The 26,178-nt window shown below is 42.2% G+C and overlaps 2 long non-coding RNA genes across 2 annotated transcripts in view; one reads left to right on the plus strand and one right to left on the minus strand.

Annotated features, from left to right (window-relative positions):
• LOC128079529 (uncharacterized) overlaps positions 1–26,178 on the plus strand; it is a 54,748-nt gene that overhangs the window by 28,018 nt on the left and 552 nt on the right. The window contains exon 2 of the long non-coding RNA XR_008206195.1: positions 20,438–25,121. This is a non-coding gene — a long non-coding RNA (uncharacterized LOC128079529). The remainder of the gene's footprint in view (positions 1–20,437; positions 25,122–26,178) is intronic.
• LOC128079528 (uncharacterized) lies at positions 1,947–22,182 on the minus strand. The gene is made up of 2 exons (XR_008206194.1): positions 22,105–22,182; positions 1,947–6,363 (listed from the first exon to the last, which is right to left on the minus strand). It is a non-coding gene; the product is annotated as an uncharacterized LOC128079528 (long non-coding RNA).

Below are 26,178 nucleotides of genomic sequence, written 5' to 3' on the forward strand. Positions count from 1 at the left end.
TCACTTTTTTAATTTCAAGTAGCAATGTCAGTTTGCTTGTTCTGCAGGGCTGAGTGTATTGGCAGTGTCATTTCTCTTGAATAGCCCTTTTGCCCAAAATGCAGCTCGTGTTCCCATCAGTATGACAGATAACACACTTCATATCCCCCTGGAGCTTGGAAAATCTGAGATGAGATTGGCAGTGCAATATAAAAAGATATACTCTCAAAAGGGAGGCAGCAGAGGCAAAAGTACTTGGCCTGAGTTGAAATAAACACTGGCACTTCCAGCCACAAATAGTCCTCTGTTTTCAAGCAGTATTTCAGTGTGAAATGGCTTTCCCTCATCACATTTGTACAGTACCTAGAACAATTACATCCGCATCTTGACTGTGGGTTTCTGGCATTGCAGTAAAGCAGACACTGAGCTTTTAAAGAAATACACAAGCACATGTATTCTTGCATGAGACATTCATTGCTGTCAACAGTGCATGCCAAAATTAAATCCAGGTGTAGACCTGTATGGGAACTGCTGAGTCACGGCCTGAACCTCTGATTGATCACCTGAGGCGAGCCATGAGTCAGCCAGAGGAGCACAGCTGCAGGCAATTCACCTGTGCTGCCAGAAGGGGTGGAGCCTGGCTGCACCCCTCCTAGACCTGCTTAAGAGCTGGATACCAGAGGGGAAGGATCCCTTCTGGAGATCCTCTCTCTTGGTGTTTTGTGGTGAGCCCAGCCAAAGGGTAAGCTCTTCCACTTATTCTGTTTTTGTTATTGTTGTCTACTTTGCCTAACTCTCTTGATTATACTGTGATTATAACATCTTGATATCTATTGATTGTACAAGACCTTTGTACAGCATTGACTTCAGACATCAAAAAATACTGCTGTGTCCAGGAAGAAGAGAGGAAAAAAAAAAAAAAACAAAAAAAACCCCACAACACAGCGAACTTAGTTTCATTTAAAAAGATAAAACACACAGGTGGTCTGCCATTTGCTGTGAGTACATAAAAGGAGTATTACACAGATACTGAAGGAGAAATGGACAGATCTGGCAGATGGCATCATGCTCAGGGTTAGCCAAATCCCTTCTCACGCACAAGAGCCCATATGGCCAAGCAGAAATGCTATCCGCCACAAACCCTGTGCATGCTTTTGTGGCTTTTCTGTGCTGAGAGTGTCGTGTCACCTTATAATTTTGCTGTGATGAAACAAAATAATGTATTTTGGCAAAGTGTGTTCATTCTCAGGACCTCTTCAGCTCTCAAACTCTCTCCTCCTCCCCACCCCCTGAGGAGCTTCTGCCTCATATGAGTGCTAATCATGGCTCCCACATGTGATAGAAGGTGGTTTTGAAAGCCATGTTTGTAACAAGAGGAAAAACCCCTCCTGACAGATTTCTGTCCATGTAGAAAATCAGCAACATGTCTCTGAGAAGCTAGGAGAGATGGGTCTAACTGGACACACCTGCCAAAGGGACCCAGAAAACATGAGTGGTGCCGACAGCTCAACACTTCTCCTTGATCCTGACACCAGTGATGCCTCTGGTGGTTATTAGCTTGTAGGATGTCAAAAAGGAAATCCACTCGAAGACTGAAGCACATTTAATGCATTCTCACCACATGTCTCACAAATGATATCATAGGACATACAAAGTGTCCTGTTGTCATACTTGTCTCCTACCTTCTGCTTTTTGCACTCAGCCTGGCTTGCCACATTCTCTGCAAACTTGCAGGTAGGCAGGAAATTTCTAAGTGGGAGCACTGATCAGGTATGGGGATCTTCCAGTGCCATGTCCCATGCTAGTACGTGCTCTGGCCACAATTAGCCCAGTAGTGAGATAAGGCTCAGAGGAATTTTAGTGATGGACCTCACACTGTTTGGGAAGTAAGGCTCACTTGATTCTTATGGGTCCCTTCTAACCTGAGATATTCTATAATTTTATAAAACACACCAAGGCAGCAGGCTCAGAGAATATATTTTTATTTCTTAACGTAAATGTAGCCTCAACATTAGCAAAGTCTACCCTCATCAAGTTTGCTGGTGATACTAAGCTGTAAGAAATGGCTGACACAGCAGAAGGCTGTGCTGCCATTCAGCAAGACCTGAACAGGCTGGAGAGTTGGACAGAGAAGACACTGATGACACAAGAGAAAGTGTAGAGTCTTGCACCTGAGAAGGAATAACTGCATGCATCAGTACAGGTTAGAGGATGACCTAGTTGAGAGGGCCTCTGCAGAGAAAGACCTGGTGGACAACAGGTTGTCCATAACCCTGGATTATCCATAACCCTTGAGGCCAAGAAGGCCAGTGGTATCATGGCATGCATTAAAATGAACATGTGCAGCAGGCTGGGAGAGGTAATCTTCCTCTTCTACTCTGCCCTGGTGAGGCCACATCTGGAGTACTGTGTGCTTCCTTGACAAAAAAAGAAAACAGATATCCAAGAAGGAGTCCAAAGGAGGGCAACAAAGATAATTGAGGGCCTGGAGCATCTCCCATGCACAGAAGGACTGAGAGATCTGAAGCTATTCAGCTAGGAGTAGAGAAGGTGGAGAGAGGGTCTCATCATTGTTTATATACATCTAAAGTGAAGGAGTCAAGCTGATGAAAGCACTCTTTTCAGTGGTAGGCAACAGTACAAGAAGGGACAGTGAGCAGAAACTGGAACATGGAAAGTTCCATATTAACACAATGAAGAACTTATTCACGGTCAGAGTGATAGAGCACTGGAACAGGTTGTGGAGTCTCTCTCTGTGTAGATATTCAAGATTCCACGATTCTATGATCAGTCAAAACATCAACGCTGCTCACCTTGGGTTTTGCATCTGTTCCCTCCTTGCTCTCAGTCCCAGGAATCAGCCTGCCAGGTTCAGGCAGATCTCAACAGATCCTGACTTCCAGCCTTGTCAGGATTAAGTCTGACTTTAAGGTATAGGTCAATGAAACAGGAAAATGCTGAATGGAAAGTTCACAAAGTCTCTGAGACAGCGGGCTGTAAAAGGGCATCGCCAAGGAGGTGTAATGGAAGCCAGCTGGGTTCCTGCTGGCCTGCTGAGCTCATCATAGTGTGTCTGGAATAGCAGGAGGCACTCACATCCCTGCTGTGGCTATGCTGTATGCCTGGGCTTTAAGAGCAATTCCAATGCAGAAATGGGATTCAATTAGAATTGACTTTTATTTTTCCCCCACATTTCACCTGGGGGCAAATATTAATTCTCACTTAAAAATTGTCTGTCTACATGTAAATAGTACTGGAAATCTAATATTGGAGCACAGATGGCAAAATCCCTGTTTACATAATATTTGTTCAGCAACAATAAGTTTATCTTTGCCTCTCTGAGCATACATAGCCTGCTCTGTCTAAACAGCACTGCAAAGCTGGGAGTACATTTCCCTCCTCCCAAAGATGCCTTTCTCCATGCTCCTTTGGGAACATACTGTGGCCTCACCCTCTCAGCACTTCTTTACACAGGATGCTGTGAGGGGTGAGGAGGCCCATGGCCATGGGTTCAGTCAGCACTGCCAGACAGAAGAGCACGTGGGGAAGGAGGATGTCAGCTCACAGCCCGCTGTGGCCTTGTGATGGGAGGAGCTGCCTTACCTGGCAGACTGCATATTGGGGAGAGTCAGGAAGCAAGCCTGGGGCCTGCTCTTGTGCAAGGCAGTGTTGAAAAGAGATGCCTCCATTTGACAGCTGGCAGCACACACTGGCACCTGATAAAAAGCCATGGAACGCCCCAGAGCCAGCACAGTGCCTGGCAGCTCCCTCCCAGCCCTCCATGTACTGCTGCCATCAGGGCAGGCCAGCCCATGCTGGGCCCCATGTTCTTTGGGCTGCTGACCATAAGCTCAAGTTCCAGCAGAACACTGCCACCACCACTTCTGGGCCACTGCAGTACAGATTGGCCCAGGTCCCTGTTTGATTGTAAGCCTGAGAAAGGGAGAGGACACTGTTGTATTTGAAAACATTTAGGAACTGGTTTCTTCCATGCCATTCCATTGTTCCAGCTCTAGTTTTATTCCAGGAGCTTGTCACCCCTCAGCACGGACAGCCCTGTAACAGAAAACAAAGTCCTTTGTTTGCTTGGGTCCCTGGGCCCCACTGGGCTGCCTGAAATGCTTTTTCCTGCAGTAAGTTCTGAGGTTGTTCCATTTCATCCCATTTCCTCGGGGAGTTTTTCCTGCATAAAAAGGCTGTAGCTCTTCTCCCTGTCAGGTCCGTAAGATATATTGTAATCGTATTTCGTGGGGATGTAAAGAGGCTGGCAGCACTACACTCAGATGGAGCCATTCATCACAAGAGGTTAGCGAGGATGAATATAACTTAATAGCATGACAAAGTTTGTGTTCTGTTTTTGCTGGAAACCCAAAGCTGTGGGCAAGAACACTTGAGGCCTGGGATCCAGGCCTTGTCACTCTTGTGTCACAGTGGGCACGGTCCTGGGGGCACTGCTGAAGAGAAGGACACACAGCGTGACTCTGACAGTTCTGGGGATTGACGTTGCTTTATGAAACTTCTCTATTTTATTTTCTGTTGGTCAAGAAAGCTCTGAGTGGAGACCAGATGTTACTAATTTGCTCAGGGTTATTGCTGGTCAAAATTAAACAGTGCTGTGTTCCATTCCCACAGACAGACATTAAACTGGAGATGATTATCATTTATTCATTGGTATTTCAGGGTTGCCCAGCTGGGAGGGCAGCCTCCATCAGCGGGTGGTATTCAGAATACACACAGGCAGAGTTACAGTTCTTCCTCCCAAGAAACCTAAACCTGAAGTGAAATCCCCAGATGCAGCGTGTCGTGACCTCAGGCTGTTATCAAATAACTTCCCTCTTACTATTTCAAAACCCATTTCTCAGCACCCCTTTTCCTCCTCAACTTGAGAACCAGTCACAATGTCATATTATAGCAACTGCTAATTGGAATGACTGAGAAGACACGCTTCAAGGAAATGTTTGGGCTGCTTCAGCTTTGCTGCAAGGGTTGCTGATAGTGGTTGCTTTTCTTTTCCAAATAAAAACACAACCAAAACAGCCTGTGGGTAGTATCTTGGAGATCTAGCCCTGGGGCAGTTTTTTCTTCTTATTGAGAAAAAGAGAGATTGTATGACTGCAGTGTTTGTAACAGAAACATTTCCCTGGAGCAGTTCTTGACAAATTTACTGGCTTTCTCCAAGTCTGTACTTGAACAGTGGTGCTGAACACTGCAACCTAGACGATCTCAGAGGACCACAGCAGCTGCGTGTCCCACATGGCAGGTCTAGGACAGGTGGCACAATTCCTGGGGATGGGGGAAAATGGCGCTTCAGAAAGACTGTCTCTGAGGACCTGGAGAGCAGCGGAAACAGAGCCACGATTCCATGTGCCTTTACAGAAGAGATCAGCCCAGTATAATCCCAAGAAGTTCAGTAGAGGCCATTATGTTTCCTCTATTAGACCAAACTGCTCTGATTACATACTTGTGCTTCGGTGCATGATGATGTGCAGACAGTAAAACCCATTGATAGTAAATAGCAAAATGAAGAAAAGTTTAAAGATAATGACATGGATGTCATAGCAGTTTACACCCAATTAACTCATTACAAGCTGGTATTTGGACAAATGTGTGAGGCCAGTGATCCTCTTAAAATGGTTGAGAAAAGTCATACGTTTGAATCAATAAAAGATTCTTCGGGACAGTATCACAATTTTTCCTGGGAAGTTTAAAATCAAGAATTGATTTGAGTAAAGGTTTTCAGTCAGTAATCCAAAACCAGAGACACCAAAATTCTGAAGGCTAGGACAGTATCTTAGTGTAGTAGGAGATGTCAGACTTCTAAGTACAAATCTCAAGTCTGTCCCATAGCTATAACTGTGGTGTAGCTGGGTATCAGGGCTGTGCCTCTGCACACACACTGCACCTGTCATCAGTTCCCTTGTGGATCAGGAATTCCCCAGCTTGTCATCAGAAGACATTAGAGCTGGTCTGAGGAAACAGTCTGCTCTGAAAGCAGGTATGAACTCCTTCCCATCATGGTAATTAAGTGCTTGGTACACAGGAGCTCTCTGCATGAGAATTTTGGTCTGTTCTAGGGATTATCCCAGGTAGCTCCTCTGTATCACATCTCCCCTGAACACCTCAATGTGTGTGTATTGATTGATGAACATCCGGGGCGGAGCGTCCTTGAGCTTTTCACACCATTCTGCTGCAGAGGAGATCAAACTGTACATAGATAAGAGATTTGCAAATAGTTGGTACAAACTGTTCCTGCAGAAGCAGAAATAGTCATGTAGGATAGTGTTTTGTATGCAGTTAATTAAAACACACTTTGTAGATAGCTGTCACGGACAAAACGGTTTGGAGTCAGGAAATTGCCAGGCCACACAAATTTCTGATCACTTTCTGAGGGAAAGAAGAACACAGATAAACACCCAAACCTCTATCCTCCTCCCTTCCCAGTCTCATCTTCCCTTATTTTGCTACAGACAGGACTCCTCTCTCCAGGAGCAGGTGGCACAGGCAATTGGAGCAGCGTGTGTAATAGTGTTCTGCTGCCTTGTGCATAATGGTCTGTGACTCCTGACACTTAGCATCACAGTTCCTACCACACGACACTGGCTTCAGCTGCCCTGTCCCTGAATGTCCTTTCTCAGGAGCAAGTCCCTCACAGGACACAGTCCTTCAGGTATGTCCCTGCTGCACAGTGGGTCACCCATGGGCTGCAGTCCCTCCTGGACATGCCATTGGGTGGAGTTTCCACTCTCCCGACCCAGTGGCTGCCAGTTTCATTCTCACATCTGTTTATATAGGGGGATCCAGTGCTTCACAGACGAGATTTTGACACTGATGGCACGTTTTGGTGCATAGGGTATTTTCAGCATAATGTTTTCAGTTCCTTCAGAACCAGCTGGAAGCATTTTCTGCATAGGGCAAGTCATGACCTCATGCCATGCAGCCATCACTGCACACTGCCGCTGTGACAGCTTGCAATGTCTGCCCACTGCAGATAACAGCAGTGGAGCACAAACTGTCACAAAGCACATGGGGTGTGCTGCAACCAGCACTTCATAGAAGCCTTGCACTGGGGAGTCCTGCTGACACCAGACAGTGGCCAACAGTTCTGAGAGAAATGGTCCCCTGTGGGAGAGCACCTTATGGTAAGATCAAGGAAAAGAGATTTTCTTTTAAACAATCACTCTGCCATTGAGTGTCTCTGCATGGGAAATGGTTGTTAAAATACCATCACGGCACTCCCTTTTAAAGAAGCACAGCTCAGTAACTCCCCAACGGCATGTGCATCAGGGTTAAACTTTACTTATCAGCAGTTGGTTTACATACATTAGAAAGTGTAGTAACCATTGCAGAAGTAGAGCCAAACATTATCAGGGCTGATTTTTTTGGTTTTGCTGCCAAGTGAAGGCAGACTGCAAAGTGGCTCTGTCCATCCCTCAGAAAGCACTGGGAAGGGGGAAACCTGGCAGCTGGGTGTTGTTGAGTAGTGTTACTACATTAGGATGAGCTCCAGCCCTGAAACTACGCTCTGTGTGTGTGTGTAAGCAGGAATCTGCTGAGATTGCAGAGGAGAAGGCAGAGCCGTGCCCACAGCCAGCCTACACGCAGCTCCATCCTCTATGTGCTTTAAATAGAAAGCTGGGACCACTGAGGCTTGCATAAAGTGTCTCAGACAATTACTCTGTGCACTCATACTTTGACCCAAGAAAACAGGCTCCAGAGCATCACGTAAGAGCTGCGCAGGCCAGCTCCAGTTGTGCCCATTTTGGGAAGGGATTAAGAGAGGTTTAAGGGCGTGGGGAGAACCTGCAGAACTGCTGCATTTGGGTGAACAGCATCCTCCTTGCTGCTGAGGATTTACTCTGTGTTTTCATTCCGGATTGCTTTTTGCACCAATGCTGCGATACCTGAAGATGCAACGATAATTCAATAATTTCAAAAACCTCTGTGATCTAAATAATGTCTGACAGATGTATTTTTACTTATCTAAATTTATAAAGAACGATGTCGACTCTGGTAGTGGTTATAAATCCCTCCATGCCCTCTGATGTTACAGTCTGTGATTAGTGCACCATGAAATCTAAAGATTCATTTCAGAATACGCTTTTAAACGCAGAAAGCCATGGCAGCCTCTCAGGGAATGCTGTTTGCAGTGTCCAGGCTCTTAATTTTAATGCTCATCCCTAATCCTACTTCCAGTAAACCAGAAGTGGAAATAAAATTGTACTGTTACACAAGTGCAAAGGCAGTTAATTCTGCCGTCAGCAGATGGGGTGGCTAAAGATCCCCTTAACCACAGGCACGTGATGTCTGAGTGACAGAGCTCTGGATAGGAGAATAAATACAATGTGAAAGTGAAACATTAGCAAAGATTTCATATAAAATTGAAGTAATGTAGTGTGTGAAGGGGGTCTGAGTCATAGATGCATTATGTTGCAATATTAGATGTTGCAAACTGTGAACACGACCCTGTTAGCAAAAGGAATTCTTTTTGCTTCCCACCAGGCAGATAAAACACACCCAACCTCTTGTTAACCTGCAACAAGCTGCATGTGTTGCCTATTACAGCAATAGTTTCTCCACTGAATTCCTATGTATAATTTCTCTCAGGAACAGATAGGCCAATACATGGCTTTGTATATGAATCTCACTATTTTGAGACAGTTGCAAACTTCTACAGTCAAACCACAAGATTTCTCAGAGGGACTCACAAGTGACTGATATTTACCCTGGTGTAATTACAGTCCCTCCACGTGTACCTTTCACCTGTCAGATACAATAAACTCAGACACAATCTGCCAAATTATTAATTCCTATTTTCTTAGATTCCTTTAAAGATGCTCAAACTCTAACAGTTCTTCTCAGACACCAGATATTTTTCCACATCCAGGAGAATAGAGATTCACATCACATGTGAAAGTGATCTCTGGTGAAAAATGTTCATCTTGCAGGTTCTTTAGCACATAATAAAAGCTAGAATAAATTCAACTGTTTTGGGGGGATTGTATAAAGGCTAATCTGATTCAGAATTCCTATGCAAATATAAACAGGTAGAATGACATAAGGACATTTTAAAAACAGGACATCTTCCTCACTCCATCTGCACTCCATTCATGTTTTTCTCTAAACTTCTTTTTGGCTTTAAAGTCCCCAGTCACATTTTCATTGCACTTTATATATGGAAAAATCTGGCAACTGGAGGGTTGTTTGATTTCAGTGTACACATATGGGCTATGCTGAAGTCATCGTGAGTGACTGTACTCTTTCTGAAGGCCATAGAAACAGCAAAGGGCAGTATGTTTCTTCAACTTATGAAAGGCTACAGCTGTCTATTTAATTAGACTGACATGGTATTTTTTTTTGGAGTCAGCTGAGGTAAGAAGCTGTGAGCTGCCTGCCGTGCCATGGCTTCAAGGTACTGGAATCTCCACACACACAGAACAGGCTAAGACCTTTAAAGGCTGCATATGTTAGAAAGGAACATTGAAAACTGCGCAGTGGAGACCTTATATTTAATCCCAACAAAGCATAATTTTGTTTAAGAATTGGAATGTCTAATTTATGTAGATATTTCTCTGTTCACTACCTGCTGAGTATCACATACAGCTTGCTTGTACCTCTGTTAGCAGGTGTGTGCTGGAAAAGGCCTGGCTTAGATTTTGCTTGTTGCATAACATCACCACTACAGTAATGTGGAGTTCAAAGCAGGTTTCAGGTGATGTCAGATGTCCCAGTGTTACAGAAAACATTTCTCTCTTGGAATATCTGCAGTATATGTTTACTCTATGTTCTGGAGTGAGCTTTTGGACCAAAACTGCTGCTGTCAAATTGCTGTGTGTCACTTGGCAGCACGTGTGGGGCTGGGGACTGGCATTTTGGTCAGGAGCATTTTCCAGATCAACATGTCTCCATCGCACAGGGGCTTCAGAGCCCTCCTATAAGCATCATGCCAAAATGGCTTGCACCCCTCTAATACACACCATAAAATTCATCCACCTGCTGCACGACTCTTATCATAGTCTCAAGTGGCATAGGGTCTAGAAGATGGAGTCTCTATGGAAGAAGTAGCACAGAATCATAGAATTGCTCAGGTTGGAAAAGACCTTAAAGATCCCTGAGTCCAACCACAAGCTAACCATACTACCCTAACTAGCAACCCTCTGGTAAATCATGTCCCTGAGCACCACATCCAAACAGTTTTTAAACATATTCAAGGATGGTGACTCAACAGCCTCCTTGGGGAGCCTATTCCAGTGCTTAACAACCCTTTCTGTAAAGGCAACATATTCAGAACAAAAAGTGAGACTAACATTTCAAATGATCAAAGTAAGAAAGTGAATCAAACTTTCTTCTAACAAATCCTGAAATGAAAGAAGAAATAACTACTTTGTGATGCGATTATGCGATCACCTGTGACACTACTTGAGTGTAGTAACAATGAAAATATCAGGGTTAGAGATCCTAAGGGGAGTAAGGAAGGCAAATAGGACAGTGTAGCCCCTGGGTTTTAGCAGAGCAAATTTTAGCTTTATCAACTATCGGTGGGATCCCATGAGAAATAGTTCAGAAGTAGCTCAGGAGATCCGCCAAGGCCTTAAGTACAGCATCCTCCAAATAGAAGTGCAATACACAGTATGTCAAGTAGCTCTACCAGGAGACTGGATAGTGTAAATAAGAAACTCTGACTGAGCCCTAGAACAATCAAGCAGCATACAGGAGGGGGAAGCAGGAATAGACAACAAATGAGGAATTTAAAAATATTGCCTAGGCACAAAGTGATGGGGTTAGTAAAGCCATACTTCAAGTAGAGCTGAAACTTGCCAGGGATGTGAGGCACAACAAGAAGAGCTTCTACTGTTTCACTGGTACCGGAAAACTGAACAAGGAAAACATAGAACTGATGCTGAATGGGGTAGAATATTCAGTGAGAGTGGGCACAGACTAAGCTGGGTTACGTAGTGCCTCATTTGTCTCAGCCTTCACATACAAGGTCTTTCATCTTGACTGAAAGGCAGAGTTCAGGGAGAAAAATTACCAGCAGTAGATGAGGGTCAAGTCCATGGGAGCAGACAGGCCGCATTCAGTAGGGATGAAAGAACTTGACAATAATGCAGTGAAGCCACTATGTCATTTTTGAAATGTTGAGTAGACTGAGGAGGATCCCAAGTAAGTAAAGAGGTAAGTGTTTCACCCAGCTTCAAAAAAAGTCATGACCAGCTTGGTCATGGATCAAGTCATGGATCAAGGCCTCTTGAGGCACATTTCTGGATACGCTAAGGAGACACTGATTTGGAACAACCAGCATGGATTTTATAAAGGGAAAATCATGCCTAGTCTTCTAAGATAAAATGACTGGATTTGTGGTGAGGGGAGAGTAGTGGATGCAACTCACTTTCACTGTAGCAAGATTTTTGATATGCTGTTGATTTCATACCAAACTGACAGGTAAGCAGAGGGAAACGGTCAGTATACTCATGGGCATGGCAGCCATTCAGAGGAACCTGAGCAGCCTGGAGGGATGGACCAGTGGGATTCTTCTAGAATTCCACAAGGACACATGCAAAGACTTGTATCTGCAACAGAAGAACCCCCTGCAATTATACAGGATGGGCACAGATTAGGTGGAGAGCAACTTAGCTGAAAAAAGTCTGGAAGTCTTGACAGACTGCAAGCTGAACATAAGCCAAGAGTGTGGCCTGGCAGCAAAAGCTAATAGGCTGGGGTGTATGAATAGGAGTAGTGCAAGTAGATTGAGCCAAGTGATCATCTCCCTTTGCATTCATTAGATTGCATCTGAAAGACTGCATTTGCCCTCAGATACAAGAGAGATGTTGATCAACAGGACTAAGACCAGTGGAGGTTCAGAAAGAGGCTGCAGCCAATGCCCCATGAAGAGGTGCTGTGCTTCTGTGGGTTGGATAAAAGAAGACCAAGTGATTCATGACAGAAGACCAAAAGATCATTGGCTTAAACAGAAACAAGAGAGATTCAGACTGCATATTTAACTATAAAAATAGTCAAGCAATAGAATAGCATCCAAAAAAATGGTAGAGTTTCCATCTTTGGATAATTACAACATTCAATTGGATGAACAACATGGTCTGATCTCAGCGGTCACTTTGAGACCTCCTAATGTCCCTTCCAACCTGAATTATTCTAGAATTTTACACATTTCATGGACTTCTCCTTGCTATGAGAGCTTGTTTCTGTGCCTCATTCTCAGTGGGCCTGGATGTGACACACCTTGGATTCTGTGTTCAGGCAGGGACTGGGAGAGGAAGTTCTAATGACTTTTAATGGAAGACATTTCTGACATATACCAGCTTCAGGTCGTCTTACAGTTGTATATGTATCCTGGAGCTGGTATATGTGAAGAAGTAAGAAGCCCTGTTATTACCAGAGAGTACCTCTTTCTTCCAACCTTTCCTCCTTCTTCTACTGTACCACCAGAATGGTTCTACTGATGACTGCTTGTAGTGGGAATACTAGCGGGACCTGGCCACAGGTAGACATTTTCCAAAGTGGAAGGTGGAGAAGGGAACACTGTAGTGCAGGAAGTTCTGGGGAAGGAAAGGAGAGGGAGACAAAGAGCTGCACTGATCTTTCCCATGTAAGGTGAATAAATGTAGCTGAAAAAACACATTATTGTCAAAGTCTTAACATCAGATCAATGTCAGGAAATGAAAGCGGATGCTGTTCAGGGAATCTTTATCTCTTAATACTGCAATCACAGTGTACATAACCAACACAACTATTGCAACATGCTTTAAACCAGAGTAACTAATGTGACATAACTGACTTCTATGCAGAAGTCCTCTCCAGCTGATGTCAAACACAGGAAACTCCCAGTTAACAAACCCAGGACATTCTCCTGTCTGTAGGTGGTCTACAGCAGCAAAATGACTGGCACAGCTTTAAAAAATGCTTGCATTCACAGTCCATTCCCCTCAAGCCCCCTTCTCCCTTCTCTTAGGATTAAAGCAAGAGCACAAAGCAAAGCAATGTTAGGTTTCCGGGTACTCAAGAACCATAGCATGAAGACTGAAGATGATGGTGAGAGAGGAAGGGAAAAGTTTCCCAATTCCACCGAATGGACTTCACAAAGATCACTGTTCTGGATGTTGGATGGGAATGACAAGCCAGTGCCTCAGGTTTTCTTTACCATAACAGTTATTATATGAAGGCCAAACTACAAGCCTTCATGATGAACTCTCAGTCATAGATTCATCATTCATCTTGATCATCTTCAGCAACCATAGACTTACTGTCCAAAATCTTGAACCAATGTATTGCTAGTAAGCATCCACTTCTATCACTACTTCTGGACAATTGTCTTGGCAGTAAAACCTCATCCCTTATTCCAGCATAGCTTGTCATGAATAATATAATTTTTAGACTCCATATCTTCTTTCACTAGAAGGATAAAGTCTTTGACATCTCCCTTTGCTTGGGAAAAGTCAAGAAGAAAAAAGCAAAATCCTAAATTTAAAATGGATAAAGATAAGGAATAGCCAAGGAGGACAAATAGAAAAACAACAAACAAAAGCAGAAGGAATAACAGCAAACAGAAACAAACATTAGTGTCTTTCATCATGGATCCAGGCAGCAAGCTGTTGAGTGGAGTGCTTTCGTGAGCTACATTAAAGGTCAGGAAGCAGCACAAGCAAAGTGAAGTCATGGTGAGATACACAGTGACAAAAGCACAATAAAAAATGGTTACTCTGCTACATGTCTACATGGAATAGAAAATGACTACATGGAATAGAAAATGAAGGCTAAACAATTAAATGCAAGAACCTGTTCTGAACCTGGAGCCTGGGACCAAATCTTTGCCCCTCAAAATTTCATTGAACTTTTAAAAATACTTAGAAAACTATGCTTTAGTTTTCCAATTTGTTAAATTAAAATAATATTATGCGCTTGGTATATTTTATGGGCTTCATTTCATCAGTGTTCAAAGGACACTAAAATCTTAAAAGGGTAGGCTGATACTGAAGTACAAAACGTATTCATTTTCACTGCCATCTTATTGATCAAAATCTCTTATACATTTGAAAATACTCTCTCCCTGAATTACAGTGGCTTTTCAAAAATGCATAGCAGTGCCTCATAACTTGTATATTATAATAATTATTTATATTATATTATATTATATTATATTATATTATATTATATTATATTATATTATATTATATTATATTATATTATATTATATTATATTATATTATATTATAACCTGAAGAGTTATATTCCAATTACTATGTAGAGTTCAGAAAATTTATTGAGAACACTGAATTAATATTCTTATTTTTAAAAAATCTGTAAGATTCTGTAAGATAATAAACCCACAAATAATTCAAAGTATATTTTTTTCCAAAATCTCTTAATACTTCTGATTTGGCTGCATGAAGAGACAGAAAAAAATGTTAAGCTTCAGTTCTTGCAGACGCAACCTATTAAAGGAATTTGTGTGGTAAGTAAAAACCTGTTTACCAAGGAATGTGAGTGCAATCAAATTTCCAGTGAAAGTGTCTTCCAATAGCTAACTGCATTGATGACATTAACTAACCCTTACAACAATTTCTACATGGCGATATAGTGATGTGGACTCTTAGTTTCATTTTATTATGAAAGGCTACATGATAATTGCACAATCAGTGTGTGACACTTGTAAAGTAAAAATGCAGACCTTTGAACATAGAACAATAGTCCATAGAACAACCTACTTATGCCTTTTTTTGAATCAGAGTTCACATCCAATAATCCATTTTACTTAAACTATGAGAGGAAAATTTAAACTTAAACTTGCCCAGTTCTGTAATCATCATGCCAGTTTCACATAAGAGTATGTGAAACTTCAGTATGTTTATGCCTCATTTATATCAGCATAACAGAGAACGAAACAGGCTGCAAGTATTTTAGTTTTATTTTTCTTAGCCTTCCCTATTCACTGAGATAAGTTGAATGTAATTAATATGTATGGAAGGAGTAAAAGTTCATGTTCCAGCAGTGCCTTTAAAAAACAGAGGACCTGTACTTGCTTGATTGCCAGTAGGTATCAGGTAGAGCTGTAGAAGATTAAAACACTTCCATCTTGCTGCTTCTGTGACAACAACTAGGAGTTGCTCAGAAAATGTTGAGTGAACTTCATGTTCCCTAGTTGCCTATAATCAGGAGCATTAAAGCTATGCAGGAATTCACTACGATTTTCTAGATAGACCAGATGAACATCAGAAATTTTATAGAAGATAAAATACAACATAATCTTTTATTCATGAATAATTCACAGCAGTATTCAAAGAAATATTGGAATTCCTGGCTCCTTATGAAGAATTTAGAGACTTTAAAATCTTTCTCAAGAAGTATACAGAAGTATCTATCTGGAGAAAGATCAGTACATTGCTTGTACAGACAGACTCATCCATCTTAAGCCCCTCTCCTGAATCAGAGTCATTGTTACTTTAACATAAAATACATCAATCAGAGGAAACAGTGACTACAGTGAGTGGTTGAAGATATTTACATTGTTTGTTGTGTTCTTCTAGAGATCTCTGCACTTGCCCACTACACTCACTGCTCTGATGGGTGCTCCAGTCAGCTCATTTGGCTCATTAAGACAATAATCAATTACTTTCATGGAAAAGTTACTGCCTATGCACAGTAAAAGGGGAATGGCTGATTCAAGTTCCACCTGGTAGCCATCTTCTTCCCTTATTAGCATAACATTTAATCCTTTCACAATCTCTGCTTTTGTGATGACAGAAACCACTATTTATTGTGCTCCCAGCAGCTTTTACTGTAACCTGTACAAGGAGCTAGGCAGGTTCTATGAGCAAACCGTTTGACAGAGAGCTCCCAGAATGCCTCCAGCTGCCAACCAGCCTTGGGTCTACTCACCAGCTGTATGGTCACTGTCCCTCCGCACTATATTAGCAGAGCAACTGGTTAGGAGTTTTCTGATTGAACAGACAAGAGTTTATTATTAAAAGAGAAGTTCAAATAAGGCCTCTTCTTGCTTACTAGCAACCAGTTTGTGAGAAAAGAGCATGCTTGGACATCCAGGAATCCCAAAGGTATGGATGACCCAACTACTATGTACAGATTTTTCATTGCACAGAATTTTCCCACAAGGCAGACACTTTTTTTCACCATCTCTTCTCACTTTTTTAATGTATCTACAATTATGTTATGCTTGTACTATAGAAAACTACAACCATCCTCATGTTACATAGAAGAAATAGACAGCAGGCTTGCCAGCTGGTAAAGAGGACTTTAAACAGTACACTAGGGAACAGTGATAATAGTTTGCAATTAAGTAAGGGAGGTCAGGTTGGTAAGTAATGGGACAAGGTAATAGGAGAAAGAGAGCCCTTGGGAAGGATGAAATAGATATAAAGAAGCAATCTCAAATGCCCATACGCAAGCACGCAGCCAGACAAACAAACTGAAGCAACAAGACTCCACATCTATGACATCACTTGAATCACTGAAACATTATGAGATCAGTCATACCAGCAGAATTCTGGGATGTTTGGTTGGCTGGGTGGATGGACAGACAAAGGCTGTCAAAAGAAATATTAAACCATTGCCCAGGAACTCGTATGATTTTGGGAAAGCCAAAGTTGAAACATGGTGGGAGGCATCAGGGACAACAAAAGCTTCTACTGCTACATTAGTATTAACAGAATACACAAATATGGGCCTGCTGCTGAATGAGATGGGTAGGCACAGATATGGCTAAAATACTCAAGGCTTCCTTTGCCTCAGTCACCACCAGAAAGGTCTCTCAGGCCACTATGTCTATAGGCAGGAACAAAGGGGAAGAGCCTTCCTCATGGCAGAGGATTGAGGCAAGTATTTCTTGAGGAACCTTGTCTCATCCGATGTGATCAGATCCCACACACTCTGTCAGGTGAGGCTGAGGTTGCTTAGCCTGGAGAAGGCTTTAGGGCGCACCCAATAGCAGCTTTGCAGTGCATACAAGGACATTGAAACAGGGACAAAGATCACTAGAAGGATAATGAAATACTGGAACATTGGTTGAGAGAAATTAGGGAGCCTTGGTCCTTGGAAAATGTTCAAGAATTGACGTGACAAAGCCCTGGAAACCTGATCCGAATTCCACATCGACCCACTTTGAGCAGAAGACCAGGATAGAGATCTTCCAAGGTCCCTTCCAGCCTGGATGGTTTTATGAATTATCACAGAGAGTTTAAAGTGAGTTGCCAGATACCCATCAGAATGTGGAGGGAAAAGTAATGGGCTCAGTTATTTGCCAAGACTTCACTTTACTTTTTCCCTTCCTGATGAGCCAGCACATCAAAGTCATACAATGTTTTTACAAAATACATGCGCACTATTGCATCCAGGAACACTCTCTAATTCCCAGGTGTGAATCCAGAATCATACCACATCCTGACTGTATCTGGAGCTCTCATGTCACCCTTGTGAGACTGGAAATTTGCAGTTCTCCTTGCCCTGACTGACTGCACCTTGCACATCACAAAAACAATCCCACGCAGGCCTCTTGGAAAGCCGATCTGATACAATAGATGGTAAACTGAACAGTCAGCAGCTTAAACACCCATGAACCTGCCACGGTGTGAATTTAAATCAAGATACAATTCCTGTATTGCTTTCCTGATTTAATGGAACTCCTGAGAACCTCCCCACAGCTATGACTCATAAGACTCATATGACTATGGCAAAGATTACTGCAGCAAACTTCACATAAACAAGGACCAATGACCATTTCTTCTACATATATATTCTCACTGTTGTCTTCTGGATCATTTATTTTCCATCTTTAATTTCACTTCCACTTTTTTGCATTGCTCCAGGCTAGACAATTTACCCTTACTATCTTCTAAACATTTCCCTTTGGGAGGAATATTTTTGAGTCTTTAATATTTCAGCATCAAGAAGAATGTTATTTCTTGAGCTACACACTCAGGTATTTCCTTATTCCCTCCAATTCCTAGGGCATTTTCATTCTCTCTGTAAAAGAGACCTTTGGGATTAACAACTGTATAATATCTTTCAGTTAATTGTATATATCTTAAAAGTCTTGTAAATTTAAACCTTCTAATCGGAATCAACTTGGTCTTATCAAATGGAAGATCCTTGTGACAGTGTCAGGTTTTTTTTTTTTTTTTATGGGTATAATAAATTAGAGCTAATAAATATAAGGTGAGTGATACAGAAATAAATCCTCTTAATAGGAATATGGATTAATTCCTACTACTATGATCAGGTTATAAAAGAGAGAAAACAGTACTATGTAGACCATAGAAGGAATAATCTGCAGAGAAAAAAATGATCAGATACCATCTGCCACCCCAGCAAGAAGAAAGAAACTACTTCCAGAAGCAGGGAAATGCATATCTGAGATAGAGAAAACGAATGAGAAAATGAAAACATACGGAAGGGACTGATACAGCATAGCAAAAGTAACAGTGGCTATGGAAAGGTCCATGTTTTGTTTGAAACTGGTTTGTCATAAAGCCAAGTATTTACTTCACTAAGTAAGGAATTACTTAAACATACACTAGGAATTACTCAAAACATTTGTGGAACGATTATTACTTGCTGCCCAATCAGCTAAAGGCTTGGCTTTTTAATTTTGTGCTAAAGATTATCACATTTCATGTGTAAGAAGTAATGTTGCCAGAGAGCTGATTATTGCTTCATCTCAGGCAATACCTTCAGTGCTGATTTGAGACACAAATCCTATCTCTAAAATCAGCAATCTAAAATCTCCCTCCAGTTTCCACTCACTTTGGGATCTCAGGATCTAATCTACAGAAAAATAAATAGAAAAGACACCTTGCTTATGATCCCAGAGGAAGGACTAGCTGTAAACAAGTGGGGATTTCAGGGGTGTGTTTTAATTATTTGGTTCATTTCTTGAGAGAACTGAGGAAGGAATGAGACCATGGGCAGGAACTGTGATTGGGGAGCCTGGCAAACCGGGATGGGAAGAGATGCTGGCAAGAAAATGCTGTGTGCAGGGGGCTGTGCTGTGATTCAATTCAGTTCAGCAGTTTATCAGATTGACAAACTCTCCAGATGTTGCCAAAGTGAAAGAGAAGAGCCAGACCCTACAGGTACTTGTTGGGTAGGTGTAATCCAAATAAAACAGCTCAAACTGGGATCTCATGTTGATTCCAAATGCAGTACAAGCTGTCACATAGCATGGCTGCCATCTCTTCCTACAGGGCTCAGGCAGCTTTTCCTCCTGTTCCACTGTTCAGCATTTCCTGTAGCTCCTCATAATTCTAGGTAATGGCTTTTTTATTGTATATGCATCAATCTGATCTGTATCGATCACAAATGGGTGCACAAACTTCATCCTTGTCTCCTCTGGTCACAGGGTAAACTCTCATCTCCAGTTTTCATTTCATATTTCATAACGAAGTATTAAATTGAAATTACAATAAAGATGAATCAAGTAGAATTTGATTTATACAAAGACAAAATCCAAACATAGCATTCATAGAAAGCACTATGCAGCTGTGTATAACATAGCAGGTAAGGATCTGTTCGAGTCAAAGGCTTTCTTGGTGCCCATCAGTTTGCTTCTGTGCATGCTCACAGCTGCCCCAGAACCTCCGCCCATCAGCATCCGCACACAACATCCCTCAGCTTTCATCCATAGAGGATTTCTAGGCCACGCTTCACACACACTAATGGGATTAAGCTCTTCACAAAGCACTGCTGCAATCTATTCCTGCATGGAGAGCTTTCTGCTCTCACTGCCCACTGTGTAACTGGCAGCCCTGCAGAATGAAGCAGCTCCAGCACGTGCCCTCCAGCACAGCCCCGACCAGTTGGCTCAGACAGCGCGGGCTGCCTGTCCGCCTGCCCCAGGTTGTCTGCTGGACAGAGAATTTACGATGGATTGGGGTTGAAAGAGAGCAGAAAAACCTGTGTCTATATTGTAAAGACAGTGGGCAGAATACAGGGAGCCCTGTTCCTTTGCCAGTGATGGCATTTTCCATAAACCAGCCAGTGCAGAACTTGCAAAGCTCAGTGCCCTGTGCCAGTACAAATATTGTGCAAGACCACTGTTAGAAAAATAACTTTTTGGCAGAGATCATTCCTGCCTGGGACAGCAAAAAGAAAGACTTCCAGCTCCACAAAAGAGTGCACACACTTGTACGCTGCTTCATCACCTCTGCAATTATTTACCACACATGCTGATTTTAATCCTGCTCAAGTCAATAAAACTGCTGACACTCTAAATTTAAGTATAGAAAGTAGTTTTTTGCTGGATTTTGGTTAATATTCTAAATTCATTCTTCATTCTAAATTCATTCATTCTTTTCATTCATTGTTATCTTAAGAATCAACAAAATGCAAACCCGAACATCAATTTCCATCAATTTCCATTGGAAATTCCCTGGTTTTGAAGGTGCTGTCCTTGCTAATTCCCAGGTCTTTATTTATTTCCATCTCTGCACAGGAGAAGCACAACCCATGGCACAGCCCAGCAGCAGTTTGAATGCACCAGCACTGAGTGAGCAGAAATGACGCTGCATCTGTCTGCAGGGTTTGCTCACCTCGAGCTAGGATGACTTAGCAGAACAGCCCTGCATCCCTGCAGCACCTCAGCTCCAGCCACCAACATCCTTGCTGACTGCCTGAAAGAGCCTTGATTTGTCCCATGGTCAAACCCCAAGCCTGTGCTGAGCTGTTACAGAAATGGGCACCACTTGGGGCTCAGTCCTGATCCCTCTGCAATCTAAGCATTCACACTCCTTGGGAACAGCAGGAGCAAGATCTTTCCCTGACAAATTTCCCAGATCTCACTGAGAAAGTGGGCAAAGGAAAAAATAACACATTTTTTAAAGACTTGTAGTGCACCAAATGTGATATTTTTTTGACAGAAAGCTGTCTGTTCAGTACTGCTTGCCCTCCATGCCACTCTTCCAGAGAGCAGCAATTAATTATTCATTCTTTTCTCCCTTTAAAGAAACAGTAGGCAAGATGCTGAGCTTATCAAAGTCAGCGGCAGCTCAGGGTTCTCATGGGAGAAGCAGTGCTTGCTGCGGATCACGCCTAACAGAGCACGCCTGAGCGTGTTAGCACAGCACCAGCTCAGGGCTGAAGTTCATGCGAGGAGACTGGTTGAGGTCATCAGCTGAGGAGCCACGAGTGTAACGGCGGGGCTGGAGCACACGGCTAAGCGGCAGGGCTGGCTGCTGGCTTTTACAAATGCACTGATTTTTCTCATTTTGCTTCCAGAGTTTTCCTGCAAAGCTAGCACGAACACTACAGAAACTAGGCAGTCACTAAATATGTCCGATCTTCCATGTTGCCAACACAGCAACAACGGAAACTGGGGGGAATCGGTGTTTTTAGGAGGCTCCTGGCTTTTCCTTTTCTTCCTAAGTGTGTAGAAAGAAAACAAAGGTAGGCATAGCCTCCACCTTTCTAGAATGAGCATGGAGACCATTAGCAAGGCTCTCAAGCCTGACAGCTGGCACTTGGTCACAGACATAAGTGTGGTGGCATGGTTGAACTTCACAAATTTTGCTAACGCAATGGTGCTGTGGATATTGTGAACCACGTGTTTTTACCAGGACGCACAATTGTACATCTCACTCCCTTTGAAAATCATCCTTTCAAACATACAATAGAAAAGCAATCTGTTTTGTTTGAGGTCTCTTATTCCTCCACCCATGCAAAGCTCAATCTCGCCCTATGGACACTGCAGTCACTGTTATTATGGCAGTGCAGAGGCTCTGGATAGAATCAGTCCTTGGCACCTTGAGGGATAAACAAACACAGAACTGAAGTGGTCTCAGCTCCAGAGGACTCACTTTCTATTGTTTTACTCCACAGCAATGAGAAGTGATTAAATTACAAACTTCATTCTAGAAAAATGGCAGTAAAATCTTCACGCTATGCCATAACATCAAAAATTCTCAGCCAAACACTGCTGGAGAAACTATTTAGAAGTACTTCTGAATCCTGGAATATATTTACTGGAAATAGTTCACTCTTCTTCCTGTAAAAGCCAGATGCATTAATTAACATGAACTCTATTTGCCCAAGCTGAGCCTCTGGGCACAGTAATGAAGCAGAGAAAATTTGGTTTGAGAGGCAAAGAAAACACTCTCTACTTACTCAATTTAAAAGAAAAGGAAATCCAGCTGCTCAGATGTCTGTGGACCTTGATGTGTGGGCACTGGTGATCCAGTTTAATGTTCACATCACTACTCACTGCATGCCACAGTCCACAGCCACCCCTTAATTGGCCGTAGAGGGTTATTTCAGCTGCACATTGTGCCATGGACTCAGCCTGTATGTGCCATGGACTCAGCTCAGAGGTTACTCACACAAAGTTTATTGGCTCAGGTGCTGCACAAACAAAGTTAAGCAGTGTCAGATCAGATCTAGAAGCAGTTTATCCATTTTTATGTTATCTGGAACATAATAATATAAAATAAACTCTACTGACCCAAGCTAGTGTTGTTCACTGGACCCCGGGAAGATTCAGAAGTATGGCACAGGCACCTTTACTCATGGAGCCCCGTTAAACCCAGCAAGCTTTCGCTCAGGAAGGTCTGTCCTGATCCAAGCTGGTTCTAGGGAGTTGCACTCAAATATCCATGCACAATACTTAATTCATGAAAAATATTGAGCAATGGTGAAACAAAGCAGAGAAACCTGAGTGGCTCTTGATGGAGAGAGCCTCAGGACTCAGCCAAAGCAGAGGAACTGTCATGGATCCACAGCAACTATGCAGAAGCAGTCAAGTATCTCAATGCTTCAGAAGCTTCAAAGGATCCTGTGGCATTTGTCCACCTGTGCGACAGCATCTTCAAGTTAACTCAGCTTCATGTTATTCTGAACAGGGAAGTGAATGATTGAACTTCTTTTACTCTTTGAAGAGCAAGCAAAAGCCTCAGCACTGCTTATCATTTTTTATTTCCTGACATATACTGTATGAGCTAAATAAAACCATAATCATAACCTGAAGTGAGGTTAGCCTCACAAAACTGAAATTCACTTCTTCCAAAAACCAAGGCAAGAGGTCTTGCAGCACATCTGGAAGGGCAGGAATCTACCCCCAGGAGAAATACGTGCATCTCCTCCCAGAGATAAGATCCAATGATGAGATAGAGCTCTTAGGAAAGTATAAAGAAAAACTGGCTGCTGTAATACACACTTTGAACCACAAAATCTAATAAGTTCTTGAAGGACAGCCATCCTAAGATAAAATTCTTGTTGACCCAGGTCTTGCAGACAGACAAACATCTCTTGCTAAGCTGGAATTTAGGAAAGAGCTGCTATACCATGAACTGAACAGCAACTTCAGTAGACAGACCACCAAGCAGTATTTTAATAGAATATTAGTTTCTGTATATATACATAAATATATCTTACATATATAATTATATATATTGTATGTACAGAGATCCAAGAATCTGAGTATCAAACTACATATAATCTAGTGTGGCTGCCCTCCGAAAAGCTCTGCCATTTCCCATAAGTAGAATCTTGCACTGGATTTAACCTTATCCTATAGCACATCTTATTTTCTTACACAGTACGGTCAGTTATTTATACAGCCTGCATAACGCAAAATTTTTAAAGATTATTTTGACTTACAAGTTAATTAGGCTTCTGCACAAGTGTTTGGATAAATTACAGGAGAGAAATACTAGTGCTTGCTTCACACTGAATATGATTTAAAGTGATGTGTCAGGATTTTCTTTTATTTGCTTTATGCAAAATAATCCACTGTTCCATGATTCCTTGTGATTAGGATACTATTTTGCAAGACTATTGATGGATGCCGTTTAGCAATGAGAATAAAATTCTCAAGCCTGCTGTAATCTACTTAGATGGTACTAACACCTGAGCCAGTTGTGCACTGATCATCTCTGGAGCTTCATCCATGGTGAAAGAATGCCATTAACTATACAGAGGAAGTACTGAGGTGCTGCAGAAAGGTGTAGGGTAGGAAGCTTTAGGAAGGACAAGAGAAAATTTAGGAGACTTAGTCCTGATGAAAAGTCTCCAGGTTCCACTCTGTTCTCTTCATAGTTTCACAATGAAGGGTGCACTGAGCTGGGGGAAGACATCTGCTGCCAACTGTTAAAAGCTTCAACACCACCACGAGCACTGGCTGCAGCAACCTGTGCAAACCTAAAGCACAAAGAAGACCAGCTATATCTACATATTTAAACAGAAATTATCAGTTTTAAAATATAATGCTGGCATCTAATTCATAGAGTCGTAGAATTCCAAGGTTGGAAAAGACCTCTGGTCCGACTATCCACCTACCACCAATATAAGCCCACAAAACCATGTCTTAATACATCTAAATGTTCCTCCAGGGAGAGTGGCTCCACCACCTCACTGGGCAGCCTGTTCCAGCACTTGACTCTCTTTGTGAGAATAAATTGTTCCTAATATACAACCTGATGCAACCTGAGGCAATTACATCCCATCCTATGTTACCTGGGAGAAGAGACCAAGACACCCCTGGCCCCTCCTTTCAGGTGGTTGTGGAGAGTGATAAGGTTTCACCTGAGCGTCTTCTCTAGACGCTGAACAATCCCAGATTCACCAATATGCTTTGGAATTATCACCAAGATAAACAGAGAATGAGGGATTGGTGCAGGCTGAGAACTAATTATCAAAAGAATCATAGAATCATAGAATCCTTAGAGTTGAAAAAGACCTTTGAAGGCCAACCCTCCTGCAATGATCAGGCACATGCACAGCCAGATCAGGTTGACCATAGCCTTATCCAGCCTTGCCTTGAAAGTCAGGGCATCCATCACATCTCTGGGCAACCTGTTCCAATGCCTCCTCACCTTCACTGTAAATGACATTTTCCTTATACGCAACCTACACCTACCCTCTTTAAGCTTGAAGCCATTTCCCCTTGTTCTATCACCACAGACTCTGCAAAAGAGTCTGTCCTCTTCTTTCCTGTAGCTCCTCTTTAGATACTCAAAGGCCACTCTCAGGTCTTCTCCAGGCTGAACAGCCTCAGCTCTCTCAGCCTGTCCTCATAGGAGAGATGTTCCATTCCTGGGATCATTTCTATGAAACCTCTTCTGGATGCACTCCAACAGGTCCATGTCTCTGCTGTCCTGAGGACAGCACATCTGGACACAGTACTCCAGGTGAGTACTGTACTGCAGAGCAGAGGGTCAGGATCACCTCCCTCACCCTGCTAGCTGTGCTGCTTCTGATACAGCCCAGGATATGGTTGGCTTTCTGGGCTGCAAGGGCACATTGCTGGCTCACGGCCAGCTTCCCATCCTCCAGTACCCTCCAGATCGTTTTCAGTAGGGCTGAACTCAATCCTTTCATCTCCCAGCTTGTATTGGTAGTGAGGGTTGCCTCGACCTCATGAAGTTCACCTGGGCCCACTGCTCAAGCCTGTCTTGGTCCCTCTGAATGGCATCCCAGAAAAAAAACAAAACAAAACAAACAAACAAACAAAAATAAAAAATAAAAAATAAAAACACAAAAAAAAAACAACAAAAGAACCAGAAACTCTTCAGGTGAGATGAAAAATTCACGTGCAGAAATTTCAGTCACATCGATTTTCTGTGTAGATGCGACACGACTCTCACAGCTAGATGAAATAAATATCCAGTTTTGCAATGGTTATCAAAGTGATACAATCTAATCTCTATCTTAATTTGGCTGATCTTGTATACAATACACCAACCTGAGAACATATTTGCAGGACAGAATTCCTTCAAAAGCAGCAACAGACTACATGACAGACTTTATGTACATATAAATATATATATATTTAAAAATATAAACTGCTAATGGATACTTCTACTACTCAATATAATTTCTTATCAGAAATCCTGGAGGACAAAAACATGTCCCTGCATTAATATGACTTTATAAAACCTACCATTACTGTTTTGTTTATTGAAAACATGTAAAATGAGTACCTCTAAAAGTGTCTTATATGTCAAAGGACAGTGATAGAAATCATTTGTGAAGATCTCACTCACTGAAGATGCTCACCAACAGAGCATTTAGATATATCATCAGGCTAAATGCTGTCAGAAGAAAATTCAGCTGAAATTCCATTTAAATTGAAGTACACAATTTCTTAACGTGGTTCCATCTGAAAAGAGAAGTTATGCCCATTTAAATTACAAATTCTGGTTTCAGTAAGTCAGATGAAGAGCCCAAAGTCATTTAGAAAGATAA

Source organism: Tympanuchus pallidicinctus, unplaced genomic scaffold, assembly GCF_026119805.1.
Source record: "Tympanuchus pallidicinctus isolate F22 unplaced genomic scaffold, pur_lepc_1.0 scaffold19, whole genome shotgun sequence".
NCBI lineage: Eukaryota > Metazoa > Chordata > Aves > Galliformes > Phasianidae > Tympanuchus > Tympanuchus pallidicinctus.